Source organism: Polyergus mexicanus, unplaced genomic scaffold (genome assembly GCF_030449975.1).
Source record: "Polyergus mexicanus isolate NDT 795.1 unplaced genomic scaffold, iyPolMexi1.0 SCAF_7, whole genome shotgun sequence".
Classification (NCBI taxonomy): domain Eukaryota; kingdom Metazoa; phylum Arthropoda; class Insecta; order Hymenoptera; family Formicidae; genus Polyergus; species Polyergus mexicanus.
Genome location: NW_027223327.1, coordinates 4,030,780 through 4,047,999, shown reverse-complemented (window position 1 = coordinate 4,047,999; position 17,220 = coordinate 4,030,780).

The following is a 17,220-nucleotide window of genomic DNA, read 5'->3' as shown; positions in this document are numbered from 1 at the left end:
ATGTAACGGTAGAATTATCAAAAATTTCAATATAACGTATAATCAGATAAGCGTTATTATATATTTGTATGTAATACTATAATTCTCATGTACATCGAGAGAATCGTGATACGCGCGCGCATTTCATTAAAAAAAAAAAAAAAAAATCATCGACAAAACTGCTCGTCGCGTCAAAGAGTAAACGGTGCGTTCGTCACCATTCAATTAACGACCCGCGATGTTTTTACCGAAAGTAGTGTCGCGTGAAATGTTATTTGCCGAGCAAATAATTACCATCGATTTCACTCAGATTCTTCGGCAAAGGAGAAAAACGCGTTGGCCGCTGTAAAGTCGAACGTTCGACTAAAGATTTTTATGAAGTCCGCGAATCTTTTAAGACGAAGACGAGCGTTCATTAAATACGTACGACTCATCGGGCACGTCGAGCAACTTTACGAACGTAATTACGCGCGCGCTCGTAATCGTAAATAGTTATTAACGCGGATAATTGCCTCTCCGATTCGAATCCCGCGGAGATCGTCGTAATCGCGTGCATGTTGAGCGACGAAAATTCTGGTTTTCAATTTACAGCGCTTCTCCGCTTAAACCAACGGTAGTATCGTTCAGGATACTATGTCCTGTTTTGCCACTTAGGAGGCATTTCCAGGATAAGCTTCTTACCGCGGGCTCGTTTCACGAACAATCTAAACATAATTAGATTAAACGTAACAGAAACTCTCGAGCGTATCGTTCTAAGGCGAATTTTGCCTCGCCGAAATTATAAAAACAATCGTGCATTTATTTTGACACATCGCGAGTCTTTTTTTTACAACATATATAATAACGCGAATGATCCTCAAAGTTGAATAGAGCTGGTCTTTTACAACAAAGATTGACTCTTTCGATACGTTCGCACGCTCTTACTTGTACACGTTTTCAGATGAATCCTAAATACTGACGACAAACGCGTCATATGTCGAAACGTAAGCACTTGGAACATGTGTGTCGGCACACGCGAAGACACAGAGGCTCGCCAAGCTCGACAGCTATTTTGACTATTTGCTCGGCGCATTCCTATGGGGGCGATCCGATCCTCGTCTGGCTTAAGGGCTAAGGCGTTGTTGGGCCGGTGGTGGAAGCCGCAGCGGGAGCTAAGGCACTCGTGTACACGTAACATATTCTCATACTGTTACCTCGCAGGGAATGCGCCGCCTCGAAAATCCGTAGAATTCGACAGAATTCTCCGACTACCATATGCCACTTCTCAGCGCGCGACCATTTGCCGAACGATCGTCGATTCTGAATAATCGCGTCCGATAACAGATATATCGAGATATTTAAACGATGAAATTGAATAAAGATTCTCATCGGAAAATTATTATATTTTCATCACTCTCAATTAGATCAATATATTATACAATATATGTGGTCTTCTCCTTTAATACGGATATTTTGTTATCCAAGCATGAGACACGTTGAATGTCGGAACTTGTTATTGACATTTGCATATAAAGAACAAATATTAGCCGCATCTTCAATTTAGTTGCAATGGAAAAAGCCAGCACAGAATAGTCTCGTTCGCAATGCTTGGCTTCGCAAATGCATAACGAGGATCTTTCCGGAAGTAGCTCTTCTTTATGATTACACCTTCATCTCGAGAATTCTCGAGAAGATTTTCAAGTTTGTTGGCGAAGATTGAGTCATTCGCGTAATTACGCCGGCGCTGCGGAAATGCACACTCGCAAATTGTGTAAACAGAGCAATCATCCCAGTAACGAATTACTGTAAAGACATTTTTCTCTCATTTCCCTATCTATTTTTATTCGCCCCGCTGTCACGGGCTTCTCGATTCGCGACGCAAAAAAAAAAAAAAAAAATTATGGAGCGCCGTTGACGGGAAAATATTTTTATGGATATAAATTTGTTTTCGTCATTTTTGCATGATTGAAAAGCCAATGCCGAAGAAGGCCTTTGAACTATGAATTGGATCCCAACCAACTTCAATTCTCTCAAACTCCATCCTTCTTCTACCCCAGAAATCGTGCCTCTTATGAAAAGGAACGACTAGCTTGGAGTTTTCTCTTTTCGACAGACATCATTTATTAATCTCCTTCCCGACAACTTCCTCCCCCGCGTCGCAGAACTCGCATTAGTCTACTCAATGGGATCTTTTATGATTGTTAATTTGTCGTCAAAATTGTTCCTGATTCGAGAAAGATATTTTTTAATTAAACTGTATTAAATTCGTAAATAACGTTAAGTATCGCGATGGCTTTAAAACAAATATACGATAAAGGATTCGGAGAAAAAGAATTTTACATTTAAAGCATCACCACTATGCGTAGATTATAGCAGATTTTCTGCCTTAGAATTGCCATTGAATTGAGCACACTTGCGGAGAAATTACACACAAAGACAATAAGCATAAAAATAAAATAAAAACAAGCTCGCTGTTTTTATTCAAAGTGTGCCTTCCCTCTCTTTTGAATTCAATTTTAACTTCTGCCATGTATACTCGTTGATCTTTCACCAATTCGAGGGAAATAATACCTTGAGCAAAGTCGCGGATATTTCCCCGCGCGTCAACTTTGCTAGGCTGTCGAAGAAAGTTCGGTCTCAAGAGCATTTCGCTTGCGGGATTCGACGACTTCTATAAATAATTCTTATTTGGATTTATGAACGTTATATACGTTCGAACTTCTGGAAATCAGCCTCCTTCGAAGGGGCATACATTCGCGAAACTTTGTTACAAAATATCGCGGGTCGCGGCTTCGAACAATAAAATTTTCGTACGAAGGGCCGCGCAAATATGGTATTTGTCTCGGCTCAGAAGCCGAGGATTCTCTCGCAAATTCTGTAACGTGTAGTAGGCATTCACGGAATAGGATCATTATGGTATTTCGAAAGTTTATGTTATTCTCGCGAGAAATATAATCTCGAATAAACTGAAACTCCTACACTGATTAATTTATCGAATACAATCTACTTTGAAACGAAAAATCAAACAAAATTCTCTCTGCACGTTGTACACGTGTATATTTAATGCACTCTGTATAATTATATGTTTACCACAAGTAATTTTCAACAATTTAATAAACTTGAAATGTGTAGAGTATCGTGTAGTAATATAAGAAATTTTACAATTAATATGTGAATTTATGTAGCTTGTAAAATTAAAAAATTTAATATAAAGTTAATTATAAAATTAAAAACGCTTATTCGGTTACGCGAGTTATGCTTAAAATTCAAGGATCCTTCGGCGATCGAGATTCTTTGACTTTTTATTTTTCATGTAAAATACCCCCGTTTTTTTTTTGTTTTTTTTTTTTTCTCCCGAGAAAGATATGGCGTGAAAAGATTTACCGAAATTAACCCGGCAAACTCGCTTCGTCTGGTAACTTTCTTAGGAATTTTTAGTCAAATCTGTGTTCTTGTAGCATTATAGGAGAATCTACGTTAACTCTCTCTACTGTGCTATAGACGCATTAGAGATTTTCCAAGATCGTCCGAAGTCGTACAACAAAGTTACAGGACCGAAGCCGCTTTTAAGCTTTTCGCTCCTCCGCTCGCTTCTAACTTCCCGTGAAAAGGGTGGAGGGGGGAGGGGGCAGTCTTCTCTCCGTGAAATTCCGTCTAATTAATTTCCCCAGTCATCCTCAGCAATTCCGGGCGGACGACGAACGGGCGTGGCACTCTACCAAATGTTTTCTGAGGATTTGTTGGATCAAAACAGTAACCGGACAAACGGATAAGATTATTGCTGGGATGAAGGAATCGAGGAAATCATAGGACTCGGCGTATTCAATTCTAAACGTGGTTGAGACACGTGTAATCGCGTATTCCTTGCTAAACCGTTTTTAGTTTCCATTTAATTTTCTAATGTTTTATTATTTCTCATCATTTCTCATCATTTGATATTTATAAATTAAATATTTTATAAAAGTTTTTTTGAAGAGAATTAAAAGAGAGAATTTTTATTGCGCGGCAAATATCTTTTTATCAATTAACACGCGATACGCGTTGATAGCTTCATAATTTATGGTACACCCGCGTCTGTGGAAAAAAAATATCACTTCCATGCGACGAACGAGTCAGATATGTTAATGAGAGAGCCGCGAAGTGCATTGATATGCAGACAAAGTATTATCGACGAGTGTTGAGATGACAGAGTGCTCGTTGTGTCTCGTACGAGAATAGAAATCTGTGGATTTTCTTTTTTCGTCTCTAGGTATTTTTCTTTCCGTTCTTCTTTTCCATGTCAATTCAATGCAGCCAATATCCATCACGTTGCTCGATCAATTAAAATTTTTAATATCGCGGAAATATCTGCATTTTTTTTTTTTTTTTTTACTAATACGCGTAAATTTTATGGTGGATTTTTATCAAAGTAATTAGAACCATGTGAAAGTTTTTATGAAATGCATGAAAAAAAAAATGGAAATACTTAAAGATCATGAGAGGACACGATATTTTTCTTTCAAAGATATTCTTGATTCCTTTGCGAAATCGATGTACCAAGTATTATACTTACGAAATATGTGTCCCGTTTATAAAGCACTGTTATATAACATCTTATAACTTGGAGAGCTGTTAATAAAACAGCCTTTACGACCGATTATAAGTGAAATATATGTAGCATTATTACAGCCATTACTTGTAGCATCCTGGCGCCGCGCCGTCTAAAATTACTGCATAGCACATTGTTCGTCGGTTATTGCACGTCATTGCAACGTAATGTTTGCGGTAACATATAAATACGAATCCTTTTTGGATCGCTATCAAAATTAATGCCAAAGTCGGCTGTGACTGAAAACCAATACGGTCGATCGACTGCTAGAGAACAATTCGAATGCCGACCGTGCCTGTTCTCTATTTATCTATTTTTTTTTTCCTTTCTCTCTCGATTCGGCTGTTTTTGAAAGGAGAGGGAGAAATGCATTTTACCTTTGAACGACAGACTGCACGCGAACGGAGGGTAGAAAATGGAGATACGATTTGTTTCTTTCAAACGCTACGAGCGAAACGACAGCAAACGCATGATCGATCGCCCGATGTGTATCCGCTTGCACGCACATACGAGCATCCGAAACGTACACGCGGCACAATTTTTAACACGCTTAATTCGTTATCCCGTTATCGACTTTCGAATATATTCTTCGAGCATGTTGAGAATCGTGCGTTCTCGCTCGACGGGAGGAACAGAACTACGAGAGTTGAATCTCGTCGGGAATGCAGAAACAGTGGGTATATAGATGGGAGGGAGCGCGCACATTCGTGCGATATCGGGCCGGGATTATCGGATCATCGGGATAAAAATCGGCGGAACTCCAAAAACTGGTTCGGGAACACGCAGGACGAGATGCCCCGATGTGTGCGATTCCAGGACGGAGGCGGCGGACGGGACGGACGGGACCGGGAGACGACTTCCAGAGTTATGGAGCCGTAGATCAACCGCTTTCGGGTCGCGTTTTGAAATGTGTAATCAGCGACCGTGATTTATCGCCTTGCCCCGATTACGTTATCCCGTCTGCTCTCCTCCGTTGGCGTCGATACGCGCCGGGAAACCGCGTCCGGAAGTAGACCCGATCGGTAGTCTGTCTATTTTTGATCGTAACTGAACTTGGACAGCGTATAGCTCTCTTATGATTTTTTCTTAAATTTATGTTTTTCTTTATTAGAAAGCGCGATAAAATCCGCTGGGAAGAAGAAATGGCAGATTAATCGCGTGAACATTGCTCGCATTTTTTCGGCGTTCGTAATTACTCTCGCGAACGATCGCTCAATTAAAATACATTAATTGATATCATTGAATTTAATAATTGAATGAACGTTCCCCCCCTCCCCCCCCGTTGTCTTTATTTCCGATATATGAAACGAAATATGTATCGCGTGTCATGCTTGTACCATAAACGTCAGTGTCGTGTTCAAATTGTCGCAAATAGAAAAACAATAACATCTCATAAATGATTGCTTCGATTGACGATCGATTTCGATTGTTATTGTACTTGGAACAAAACAGCAATTACACAACGTTATTTTAGCAGATGCGCGCGGTCGAACAATTAAATATTTTTTTCATCGCACTGATTTGCAGCTATAAGCAAATTTACATTTAAACCAATTTACATCCGCCGTAAATCCGTTCAATTCTGCCGGTTACGCGACGATATGCGCGCATTACTCTTGCGCAACGTTCTGCCCGTACAAGCGCATATGTAAAGCTGTTTAATGGAAAGCATTGGTTTTTTTCGCATTACCCCAGATAAGTATTCGTTAGCGTTAAATGCATCAGTATCGGCACATGCGTCGATCGAAGGTGTGACTCGGACAAACGAGCATTTAAAATAATTCATTTCGGGAAACAGATTTTACGAATTTTCTATCGATAAAACATTACTGCTGCTCTTGAAAAATTCATCAATGGCGCGACATAATTTTATATTTATTTTTTCTGCATTCAAGCGATATGCAAAAGCGTGTCACATGTCCAGACAGGCGGAAGTCTCCGACTGAGATAATATTTATTACGATAAAAAAAATTGATACGGTCGTTGCGTGTCGAACGGTCGAGATAAAGGAATTTTGGAACACAGACTCTCTCTCTCTCTCCCTCTCCGACGAGAGAATAGCATTGGCGAGAGCGCAAACTAATCGGGCGCCGCGGTAGATTCCGGTCAAATATCGCGGCTTAATTTATCACCCCCTTGAAACGGTTACGGACCGGAAACGCCCTCGTTACGAACGCGAATCGAAGCGGAATAAAGCGGAGAGCAAACGTCGAGCGGGACGAATTGCAAATACGAGCTAGAGGTTTTGGCGTCGCCCCGAATAACAATAAAAGCCCGGCGGTTAGACTCGCTCGAGACATCCTGCCTCCTCCGTCGGGCCACATCGGTGTTTGACATGCCGGATTTAAGGTATCTGCGCGCGACAGACGCGGAATAATAAGCTGGTAAGAAGAAGAAGAAGGCGAGGCGCGTCTTTTTACAAATTCGGGAACACGCTGTTCGCGCCGGTATGTACGGGGTTGCTGCTCTTTTACGTGTGTCGATGCCATTTGCGACGTGCATTGAAAGGCCGCTCTCGCTTCGCTGGCTTCGCGCCCATTTCCGATTTTCGTCGCTATTTCTTTGCTCTCCGACTCTTATACGCTTCTCTTCATACGCTTAGGAAATATTTTCACGGAATAGAGAGAAATATATATAATCCATTCGTGAGATAACGCACCCACAGAAAAGATTTCCGGATCTATAATGCTATTACTCTTCTAATCTATCATAAAATAGGATCGATATAGCGACAATCATATTTATTATTGAAAAAGGAATATTTTAATCTTAAATGGAAAATTCTTAAATCTAGAATAAAATGCTTTTTATTGAAATTTGTAGCGATCTAACATCAAGTTATTCTAAATGCAAGAATATATGGACCGTTTATTTTGAAAGTGGTGCAAGTCCATTTTCTTTTGTTTCGAGAAAATTAAATGTTAGCAGATCTGACAATTAAAAAATATAGGTTAATTATGTGAAGTCTGGGAATGTTTGTACTAATTTATCAATATGTAATTTGATTATATAAATTTCTTTTAGGCGAATTTAACTAAAATAATATATATTTCCAGGCTGCAAATGGACTTACGCCACTTTCATAATTAGTCAATTGTAAATATCATTTAATTTCAATTTTGAAATAACAAATATCACTTAAAATATATTTCATATTTATCCAATTTTGTTTATAAATAATAACAAGAAATAAAATAGAATTAGTATTTTTTATTTTGAACGTTAATTATATTTATATATTGTTAAACTTAACACAAGATATTAGTATTATTAATTATTTATGCTCTTCGTGTGGCAGTGTTTTGAAATATTCATGATGCACAGGAGGTATATAATGTAATAGCTGCTGCGTATCCTTATATTTTTCGTATGTAATAGGCCTGGCATCGTGATGGAAATTGAACTTACACCACTTTCATAATCAATGGTTACGCAATTTCTTTTACCGGCCAATTTTAAATTGAACAAAGCATTGGTATTTTTTAAGATATTAAATACTAACTATAGTTATAAACAAAAAGTTTACACTAAATTAAGCATAAATTACGTCATATCTCATTTTTTTAACAAAAGGACTTACACCACTTTCAAAATAAACGGTCCATATAAGCTTAGATTTGTATATGTTACTCTTGTCTCAAGATAGTAAGACAATCTTATTTAATTCGAGAGAGAAGAACAGGAATTATTGATTTAATTTTAAAATTATTTTATTTTTATACCGCATAAGGTTGCGATACGATTAAATATGTGAAGAATATTTTTTGTCTCGTTATCAGAAATCCTTTCTGAGAGCGCGACAAAGTTACAAGGATATAACACGGTTGTTATACAGAAATAAACTTTCAATTCACATTTATTTTTGAACAGTTAGCCGTTAGAAAGAGTAATCAGATTAGAATGAGTCGGAGATTAACGACATAATACTTCCATGATTTGCGTACCAAACTTGGGCATCTATTTAAATTCTTCTAGGCTTTTATCCACTTTCACCAGATCCGTCACACTGACAAGAAATGTCCGATGTCTTATCTAAGGGATAAAAGAGAGTCCGCCGCGCCGTAACAAAAGCTTGTTCAAAAGTCGATTTACGCAGTCACATTTCACTGATGCGGCTTATAAGGGCGATAGCTGCCAAAACTTTGTAAGGGGGCTAGTTTCCTACCTCATTGATCAGTGTGAGAAATTCGAAGACAAATAAGGGCTCGGCCCGAAGTCGACCAACGGTCGACGCTTTATTACGTTATATCGTGAAACTTTATTACTCGTCGGGAGAGCTGACTCTCTTTCGACAATTGTGATTTCGTCGCTTTTCTTTGTGCCGTTTGCGCGACATTCCAGAATAATTCAGATTTTTCCACTTTAATCCAGTTTCCCGTAACTCTGCATTTCGTATTCCATCAATCTCATTATAAAAGGCAACCGTCAACAGCGTTTCGGTATTCCCAAAGACCTTAAACTTTTACGTTTTCATATGTAACTATAGAGAATAATACAACATTCTGTCTCTCGTGTACCCGGCATTTTATTCGCATAAGAGGTCTGAAAAAAATCCGTTGAATCTAGCAGAACGAATGAAAAGTCCGGACACCGTGAAATTAGTGGCGTTTGGTCGAAAAACTCTTTCCCCTTTCAGTCTGCTTCGATAACACTTGTGTAAAAAGAATTTTGAATTGGACTCTGGAAATACGCTTTGGCGCTTTTCGTCAACGCTATAAAAAAAAAAAAAAAAAAAAAAAAAAAAAAAAAAAAAAAAAAAAAAAAAAACTATCGTCGATGCAATTAACTCGTTTGCAATCCTGCCTGGATTTTCGTCCAAATCTCAAGTCATTATTTAAATTGTTATCGCGAGTTACTGGATTGCGAACACTAACTCTCTTTCTATAAATGCTCACGATACCAACATCTGGATATACGCGTTTCTATATTTTTTTTTGTATTGTATAAAATCTTAAGAATATAATACGCATAATAAATATTTGTGCATGCGTAGTAAATTTAAAAAATTGCGATATATTAAAAAAAATTTTTTTATTATCGAAAAAAAAGCAAAATAACGAGCTTAATTTTTAGAAACCGCGTATTAATTAATTTATGTATATTAAAATATTGAACATGCATATGCATAAACTATAATTGTGAAAATTCGCGTGTATGTACGCGTTCTCGGTGAAAAAAAAGAATCGCGAAACTAGGTCGAGCCTATATTGCGGTCAGGATGGAAATTAATTACCTTTCGATACGCTTTGTCGGCACGAGGCACTCGCAACGCAATTATGATCGGGTTTCGCATACGCGGTTGAAAATAAATCCCTCTAATTAAAGGCGGATTAGGATATCGCGCCGGATAGAAGGCTCGTTAACTTATCTTTAACGAGTTTGGCCAATATCATTTCCTGTGCCAGTTTTTCTGGCTCTCTTTGATCCTCTCCTCCGTCGATAAGCTAATAACCGTCGTTGACTCGAAAGACTCGGTACGTAAAACGTATAATAAAATCTGCACCGTTATAAATCGATAGCGGCGCCGACGTTATCGGCGTATTTTTATCGATCGCGTTGCGATTCGATACCTTTGAACGCAACAATGATATATTTACACCGTGACGCGAATAAATTGTAAAAGTAGTAGCATTCGAGTGCAGGGAGTATCCTTCCCGCGCTGAGAAATTATGCAATAACGATAATCAGTTTAATATGAGAGAAACCGCGTGACGCGTTCAACTATAACTATATGCAAAAACGCATTATCGCTATTATTGAAAGCACTTTTCGTCCAATATTCGTTTGACGCAAACACGTTGAAAACTTTATCCATTCGCATTAGAGGCATAAATCAGAATTAAACGTATTCAATGTTAAGTCGTGCAGCGTCACGCGGAGAATACGGGCGTATCCTGACGATCATCTTTTAACAAAGCGCAGCCCTCCGTTCTTCGCGGAGCGACTTTATTTCTTATTTAAGCGCGAACTCTCGGTCATCGACGTAAACGCATATCATTACACGGTCTACGAATTTAACGAGAGTTGGATTTTAATAGCGAGCTCGACGAATGGAAGATCGTTTCGGCTTTCCCTCTCGTATTCTCCCTCTCTCCGCACAGGGAGGGTTGTCGTAAAATGCCGACCTCGCAACTATGATCACCGTTGGAAGACATTAAACAGACGAAATAAATCGCATCCTCCGTTCATTGGTGCTGCAACCGGTAATTGCGTTGTGTTCTGCTAGTCTCTTTCTCTCTCCCTTGTTTTCTCTCGTTTCTTCGCATAGAACGCCCCAAAAGGCACCACGGCGCTTGCTTGATCTTCCACCGTATCCGCCGGTAATTTGTAACGCGGTTTTCCAGGCCAGGCACAAAGTAAAAGCCACCCTTGACCGATGCGCGCCTTTTTCCTTTCGTTGGGTCGCGTTCTCGACCCTCTTTATTTTTTTACCGTACAAATACACAGTAACTTTTTCGTCGTTTTTCTCCTAGTAACCTGGATGTTTAATCCTGTTGCGGAAACAAGTTTGAGCTAATGCTGGATTAATTAGTGTAGCCAGTTGAATTATAAATCGTCGCTGGTTTCCTGCGGATATGTTTTGGATTACCACAAGTTATGTATACATCTCCGTCTGCCTTTTGTAATATTTTTATATTACAGCCGAACAAAAATTTTCTTACACAGCTTCTGTGGCAATTTATTGAAAAAATATGAATATGTTCAGTTTAAATATCGTATATATTTTTTTAAATATTGAAAGAAAAAATTCTGGAAAAATTGTTTTAAAACTGTTATACCATATTTTCTCGTGTACATTAACGTGTCGACGAATGAAATGCAGAAATTAGATGAATTTACATCGTAAGCAGCTAAGATTTGCAAGAAGTTTAAAAGATTCACGGCGATGGTATTTCTCGCGTCGGAGAAAATTTTCCTACGTTTACGTGGCTTTGGGAAGTTTACTTCGGAAATGTCGAATTACATTTTCATACAAAGAAGCCCATTCTGCGGTTCAAGTCTGTGTGAAACTTACGTGAAGACATAACTATTATGTCATCTCATTACTTACGCGTGTACACTGTTTCGTTTCTGCAAAATACATGCATATGCAGATACTAACTAACTACTTTGGTATTGTGAATCATTCTTCATTATTATCTATTTCTGTCGAGATTTTTTTTATTTGTCTAAAAACTTGCGACAAGTTAAATTTTATATTATTTATGATCGTGCGTGAAATATTTATGAAAGGAACTGAGATGTTTCTTTTAACAAATGGAGACCTCGATTTCAAATAACTAAATCTAGCCTTTTATCTGCTCTTATATTGCTAAAACTCTGATCAAAGAAACATGTTTTGCGAATCGGTCGTTTCTTCGGCGACGCAGAGACCTGTTTATCATCCTTTCGCAGGCACTTGGAATCCCCGATCTCCTACGGATTAATCGAGACAAGCTGGATGATCATAAATCGTCGAAATTCACGCCGACTTTCGTTCACGGGCGTAAAACTCGTAGATGATGATGCATATGGGTGTGGCAGTTAATTTTCATCGTTTTCACGCGTAAGCTTCTATACATATGTCGAGCATATTTCGCCGGGCAACTTGTGTTCGTTTATCTTTTCTGCATCTCGACTTATATAAACGTGCGTAGGCATAGTTGTTAATTAAATCGAAGATCGACTAATGTGTTTCCGCTACGTTTCATCGAGCGCCCGGTCTATTAGAGGGACAGCTTGATGTAAGGCCCCGTATATGTTAACTATAAGCTTAATTTCCGCTCAAATTTCAATTCTCCTTTACAAATGACGCTCTCGAACGGGAATTAATGTCGTCTGCCGATAAGCCGTAGGATAGAACTGGGAAACGAGTTACGCTTATATGTCACTCCTACTGGATGTGTTATCTCCGTATACTCTGGTGTGCGACGCGACGGCGAGAAGAGAGGTACCTGGGAGAAACCAATTGCGATCGGGGGAAATTAAAATGGAATTCTCGCCGCAGACCGCGATGGCAACGACGTTTTTGAATGACCGCGATATTGAAATTATGCGCGCAATGCTCGAGGCGGCGAGGCACAAAAGCCACAGCCTTGCCGCATAAATCGCCAACTCGAAATTCCTGAGAGAAGTTTCCTCGAGTCTTACCGAGAGAGAGAGAGAGAGAGAGAGAGAGAGAAATATATATATATGTATAGAGAGAAAAAGAGAGAAATGGAGTCCTCGATACATACATCGAGTCTTGGAAATGCAGTCGAGCGGATTGCACGACGAGAGCTTTGGATGGTGGGGGCGGGGAGGGGGGGTGGACAGTAACGCGAAAGGTGGCAAAAGAGGGAGAGACGGGAAAACGAGGATCAAGATTACAGATTTATGGTGAGCTCTCTTAGAGGCGTCCGAGTCTCTCGCTCTTGATTCTTGAACGGCTTTCGATCAATAATTATTAACTTAAAACGTATTGTTATCATACGACTGTGGTGAATCCTCCTGGAAACCTCTTCGGTTCTCGAGAGAACAAACGCTTCTGTCATTTGACTGTAACTGATAGCGCAGTTGGAAAAAAAGCATTTTCTTTCAGTTTTAGCAATTTTTCATTTAGAGACCTGATGCCCCGGGCAAAATAAATTGCAGGGATGTGTTTAAGAATTCTTGAAAATAAACTACGTAGAGTTTTTCACGACTGGGGATTCGGTATCTTTAATGTCAACTGGAGAGATCCCTCTGTCTCAATCGACACGCGCGAAAAGCGGCAAAAAACTTCCCAGCGATTGCTACATTCCGGTTTCGCATTTTCGAGGCGGTGATAAATTGTCGTAAATGTGCTTTTAGATAGATGGATATTTCGAGTATTGCCACGCGTTACTCTTCGCACGTAGATGCTGTGCAGATGGCTGACAGCAGCTTGCAGCTAAAAACGGTCAAAATGGTTTTCCCGTGTCACGCGACATTTTATTGTTTTGGTACCATCGCTGTTTCCGTTCCTCTAAACGTTTAAACATTCGCGTTCGCCATTCGCGTTACCATTCACAACGTCATTGATCTTTGGGTGACACTTGATTATGCAGTTGTTTAAACGAGCGTTAAAATCCGCGTAATTCGAAATATAAAAACATGAATTGCAACTGACATATAAAATGGAAATGTCATGTAATAATAATTGTTATGTAGTAGTCTATTAAAAATCGACTTTTATATTTGTAATTTTTTTCGCTAGAGGAAAAATTTAAAAAGATACAATAAATCGATATACACGGTAAACGGCAGATAATAAATGGCACAATATTATTTATTGATGTTCTACACTTAAATATTTCACGATAATCTGTTGCATTTCAATCATAGAAGTTATATTTATTTGTCGGAGAAAAGAGAAAAAAAAACATCATCGAGTATTTCTTATCGAGATGGTACATGTAATCAAAACACACAGCGATAACATTTAAAATATTAGAATATAAATTAAAGTAATTATACCAATACATTTCTTTCCTCATATTGTATTTTCGAATCATTGAACTTTCTGACGTTTATATCTTTTTTGATGGATCTTTGTTGGGTGTGACATAATGCGAGATGACATTTCGCGCGACGATAGATACTTGCTGACATTTCCTTCACCGTATCTCGTTTCGACATTCGAAAGATTCTCCCAAAGACGAGAGATGCAAGACACGGAGTCCTATTTCGAAATCTTAAACCCTTCGTTGCGTGTCATCAGGGAACAGGATCTGCATTGAATTCGGTGAAAGCCAAGCCAAGCCGACGCGACGTGGCCGCGGCACCGGCGCCGGCGCGGAAAATAAAGTTGCCGCGAAAACAGCGGAAGCATAACGATGATACAGTTACATGAATAATTCACAGTTGTTCAGCGTCGTTCGTCGACGGAAAGTTTCTCGCGGCATTCTACGAGCTGGTAGATTTCATTCAAAAATTCATAAACCGGCGCCCCCGCCTTCTATGAAATCTGTTTCCGATGCACCGACCTGAATTCACTCGCGAGAAGCGCGAGTTTCTCCTCGCTCCCCCTCCTCCCTTTTCGCGAGTGCATAAGCTCGTCAACGAAATTTTATCGGTGAATTTAAGGAGAATGACAAATATATATGTACGTTTATTTATAGGATACTAATCAATTGCTGCTGCAAAGAAATTTTATTTACTTTTCTATTTAATTTCTGCAAAATATTTTATTATCTTTTTTAGATACTTGTGTAAAAGTGATAGAGAAATGATGTATGTTATTTACCTAGTGACAATTACATAGGAAACACAATAAAGTTTCTTATATAAGCGCGGCACATTTGCATTCACTGAACATTTGGCGAACGAATGCATCCGTACGCGGAGCCAGATTTGCATGTGAACGAGAAGAGCTCGTGTCGTAGGAATATTTTTCTTCACTGCCAGCTCTGAAGGCGAGGCCGTCGAGCTGTAACACAGCGATTATGCAGACTTCAATTCGCCTCGTCATTACACGCGATTACAATCCGACCTTTAATTTAACCCATGAATAGAATAACAGCTTCATTCTGAGCGACTCTTGAGCGACTTAATAATATGTTTTTAAACACAATTGTGTTGCATGTCAGCTGTTACGTTTCATGAAAAAAATTCTTTCTAAGCAGATATATATATATGAGATTTTTATCGGGAATAATTAATGTAAGTATTTTTAATATAATATGTTATTATTAATTTTGCCTATTAATATTTCGCATTATTATTTAACATAAATGAATATAATATAATGAATGTAATTGTCGACGTAATGAATCTATCCATTATCCACTAATTGTGAGATATAATATACATGTATACATAAGAAAGAAAAAACGTGAAATATATAAAACATAGAAACGTTTTTCTCCGTGGAATATTTCTTCAATAAGATGATATTATAAAATTAAGCGAATATAAGTACAAGTTTCGTAGGTAATAAACAACAGCGGGATAACGAGGAGTAAGCCGCTGAAGCAATTAATCGTTTTGGGGAAGAAGAGCTACGCGATGAAAGTCGAGGAATGCAATTAGGACACGTCGTTATCTTCAAGACAGCGTCTTCGTTATGCATCACGTCGAACGAAATACCCGTATTTATAACCGCATGGCTTGACGCCTCTGTGACAGTGTTCCCTTAATAAATAATATGCGGACATTATAACGCGCGGCGAACAGTCCCTCGTTATGATCGGCAGTTACGTAATTAATATCAGCACTTTTTTCAGGGCGTGGACTTTTAATAGGCGCGACCCCTGCTTTCCCTTTTTTATTATTCGATTTTGACCGCGGAATAATCTGGGTACTGTTCCGATACTATATTGATTAACAGCCTTACGTATTAAGATCTTCATTAAATTTCGAATATTGAATTGACAAACTTGTTGCTAAATTAATACTGCGAATTAATATTACGAATTGAAAAGGAATAAAGCTTATAATTACGCTATCTATTAGAAATGTGTATGAGACGTTTTCATATTTTTAATGTACGACAATATATAAGTCGATGAATAATTTAAAATACGCATCGAGATTAAATTTAAAGTAATATGTTAATTTGCCAGTATTGATTCTCTTAATTTTCGTGAATAGATCTTTATATGTAGAACCAATGAACAAAACAGAATGAACTAGAACATTAACGCCTTTCCATCGATTTTAATTGATCAATAGTCTCGCTTCGCTTTTCATAACATAACAAAATAAATCAACGAAAGTAAATACGATGACTTATGCGATCCAGTGAAACGCGCGCGTACGAATTCTTTGAATTCGCTGTTATATTTGTAACGCAACCGTGTCACGTGTAATTGACAGTTAATTTTGCCGATTTAACATTCGCTGCTGCACATGGTTCCACGACCCAACATCGGCTCAGAAAATTCTACGATCCGGAGCTTTGTATCGTCACGAACGTGACAGTTGTGTTACAGTGAAGAAATTCTATATCGATTATAACGCATATGGAAATGTGTGGAAATAACAGGGAACACAATTCGCGCGACTTACGTACGAATATAATAGTTTACCCGCTCACGAAACGCCGTTCAGAACGAATTTGGCGTAATCCCGACTCGCGTGATAGCGAAAAAAAAAAAAAAAAAAAATTAAAAAAATAAAGAAAGAAAACCGGTCGTTTGCTACCGCGTCCTGTTTTAGGACGCATTATTCCGCCGTACTTATCGTGCCATACCTCCGTTCTTTGTGTCGCGGGTGAGTGACTTGAAAACGAGCGTGCCGCACCACACGGAGATTTCCGGAATAATTCCAAGAACAGCCTTGGAGTTGGCCGTCCGCCTAGGTGTTCCTCGGCGCGTCCATGGGATAATATTCCACTCTTGGGCATCGTCGTTCTCCTCGTGGGCCGCCGACTGCTCCCGCAGCCAATTATTATCTCCCGGGCAGCTGCCAGGCAAAGAAAACCACTTACGTGACACGCTAATAATGGATACCCCGCGCTCGTACCGGATTACGGGAAGGCTTTTGTTCATTAGCGTGCCATTTCTGTTTAATTGACACCTTTGACCCGACGACACTCGCGCATAAGTGATGAATATCCACGTCGCTTTGTGGACGATCCGAGATCGATTATCTTCCCTCATCGATTACTCTGTATCTTTTTTTGATGTTTTATCTCTCCGAGTACCTTGGCGTTTCGGCAGTCTGGAGCGGCAACGTCTATCATTCAAATTGC